Source organism: Pithys albifrons, chromosome 10 (genome assembly GCF_047495875.1).
Source record: "Pithys albifrons albifrons isolate INPA30051 chromosome 10, PitAlb_v1, whole genome shotgun sequence".
Lineage (NCBI taxonomy): Eukaryota > Metazoa > Chordata > Aves > Passeriformes > Thamnophilidae > Pithys > Pithys albifrons.
Genome location: NC_092467.1, coordinates 31666028 through 31668868, shown reverse-complemented (window position 1 = coordinate 31668868; position 2841 = coordinate 31666028).

The window sequence follows — 2841 nt, the reverse complement described above, 5'->3', positions numbered from 1 at the left end:
GCGCGCTTCCGCCTCCGAGGCGCCTTCCGGGCGGGCCGTGCGCATGCGCGGGGCGGGAACGCGCGGGAGCCGGACGGGGCGGGACGGGGGGGGGACAGAGGGGACGTGGGGGGACACCTGTGGGACAGGGGGGCAGAGGGGATACCTGCGGGACAGGGGGGACATGGGGGACACCTGTGGGACAGGGGGGCAGAGGGGATACCTGCGGGACAGGGGGGGACATGGGGGACACCTGTGGGACAGGGGGGCAGAGGGGATACCTGCGGGACAGGGGGGGACATGGGGGACACCTGCGGGACAGGGGGGCAGAGGGGATACCTGCGGGACAGGGGGGACATGGGGGACACCTGTGGGACAGGGGGGCAGAGGGGATACCTGCGGGACAGGGGGGGACATGGGGGACACCTGCGGGACAGGGGGGCAGAGGGGATACCTGCGGGACAGGGGGGACAGGGGGGGACACCTGTGGGACAGGGGGGCAGAGGGGATACCTGCGGGACAGGGGGGACAGGGGGGGACATGGGGGACACCTGTGGGACAGGGGGGCAGAGGGGATACCTGCGGGACAGGGGGGACAGGGGGGGACATAGGGGACACCTGCGGGACAGGGGGGACACCTGCGGGACAGGGGGGACATCGGGGACACCTGCGGGACAGAGGGGATATGGGGGGACATGGGGGACAGCTGCAAGACAGAGGTACTGGGGGGACATCGGAGCCTCTCAATATCTAAGGGGCTCCAGGAGAGCAGGAGAGGGACTTGGGACATGGATGGAGGGACAGGACAAGGGGAATGGCTTCCCATTGCCAGAGGGCAGGGATAGATGGGATATTGGGAAGGAATTCCTGGCTGGGAGGGTGGGCAGGCCCTGGCACAGGTTGGGCAGAGCAGCTGTGGCTGCCCCATCCCTGGGAGTGTCCCAGGCCAGGTTGGAGCACCCTGGGACAGTGGGAGGTGTCCCTGCCCATGGCAGGGGTGGCACTGGGTGGCTTTGAGGTCCCTCCCAACCCATTCCATGATTCGATGGCACCCGCAGTGCTCACCCCTCTCCTGCAGCAGTTCAGGGATGTGGAGGATGCAGCAGTGGGTGTTGCTGATGGAAGCACAGCCCTGGCACATGGAGAGCCAGCTCTGTGTCCAGGAGCTGAGCCTGAGCGTGGGTTTGTTCCCTCAGCAGGAAGGGAACCACTGCAGGATTTGTTCTTCAACCGTGCCAGGTCACTGGGAAGCAGCTCCTCACCCATCCCACCCCCTGCCATGGGCAAGGACACCTCCCACCATCCCAGGCTGCTCCAAGCCCTGTCCAACCCGGCCTTTTCTTCTGGTTGTGTGTCTAACTGAGGTCATGACATGACACTAAATTGTTTTTAAAACTAACACCACACCCTGAGGCTTTCATGGCCAGACCTTCCAGGTGAGGTGCCAGCAGTGCTCTCCTTGGCCTGGAATCACAGGGCTGGAAGTTGTGGTGGATTTAAACACAACTGCTACCAAATAGAAGTGTGGTCAAGATCACTTATAACAGAAATGTTAAAGTAACCAGAGATTATGGGGCCACAGAGTGATAACAAATTATTTGCTTTAGATCCACATGTTGTTTTTAAAATATATAAAGATAGGATTCCACAACATTGGAGATGGGTTTGCTTCCTTGATGTTCTTCCAGTGCAATAGTATGGAATACTAATTTCCAATATCTCAACCATTTTTGAGTGCAAATTGCTTGCACATCCTGGTCCCTCCTACCTCTGCTGTTACCTCAGGTGGGACAATGTGAAGAGACTGAAAGTCTGAGGTCTTAAACAGATGAAGGTGAAAATCAACCTGCCTGCTGGCAGACCAAGGTGTTTGGAGCCACAATCCTGTGGAAAACAGCAGATTATGCCCCTCAAATTTTACATAGTTTACCATAGTTATACCTGGAGCTGGATCAAGGGTTGGACTTGATGATCTTGGAGGTCTTTTCCAACCTAATCCATTTTATGATTCTATGGATGTGGCACTGAGGGAGAATCCACCACATCTTGATCCAACCCCACTGTGAGAATCCACCACGTGTTGATCCAACCCCACTGTGAGAATCCACCAGATCTTGATCCAACCCCACTGTGAGAATCCACCATGTCTTGATCCAACCCTACTGTGAGAATCCACCACATCTTGATCCAACCCTACTGTGAGAATCCACCACATCTTGATCCAACCCTACTGTGATCACCAGCCCAGGGCACTCTGTGCCCTGGGCTGGTGATCACAGTAGGGTTGGATCAAGGGTTGGACTTGATGATCTTGGAGGTCTTTTCCAACCCAACCCATTCTATGATTCTGTGATTCTGTATGTTGTACTCCACTTACATTGCTGTTAAATAAAATGCTTCCATTTTCAGATGGTGGCAGGACTTTAAGGGATGTCTGGAGATAACAACTCTGTTAAATCAGCGTAATCCTAAAAGCTCATCAAGTGCAAAGGAACTTGGAAGGCAGAGTTACACCTCCTGGAGCTGGTTTGTGACACTGAAAACACTCAATGCGAAGTGAATTCCCAGCCTACGCCACAATCACCAGGGCAGATTCCTGTCTCAGTTCCTTCTCTCACACCCCTCTCTCCTTTCCTTCTACTCTTCCCTCCAGGATTCTCCATGCCCGGACTTCCCCAAACGGCGAGGCCGAGGAGCACCCAATCCGTGAGCGTTGCCTGTGGGCTCCTATTGCAAAAAAATGCGGGAGTTTTTCGGTTTTCCATTGCAGGTTGTTGCTAATTCGGTCCTGGAGCTGCAATGAGCGAGCAGGAGCCGCCGGCCGCACATTCAAGTGCATTATTTCAATTAGCTGAGCGCTCT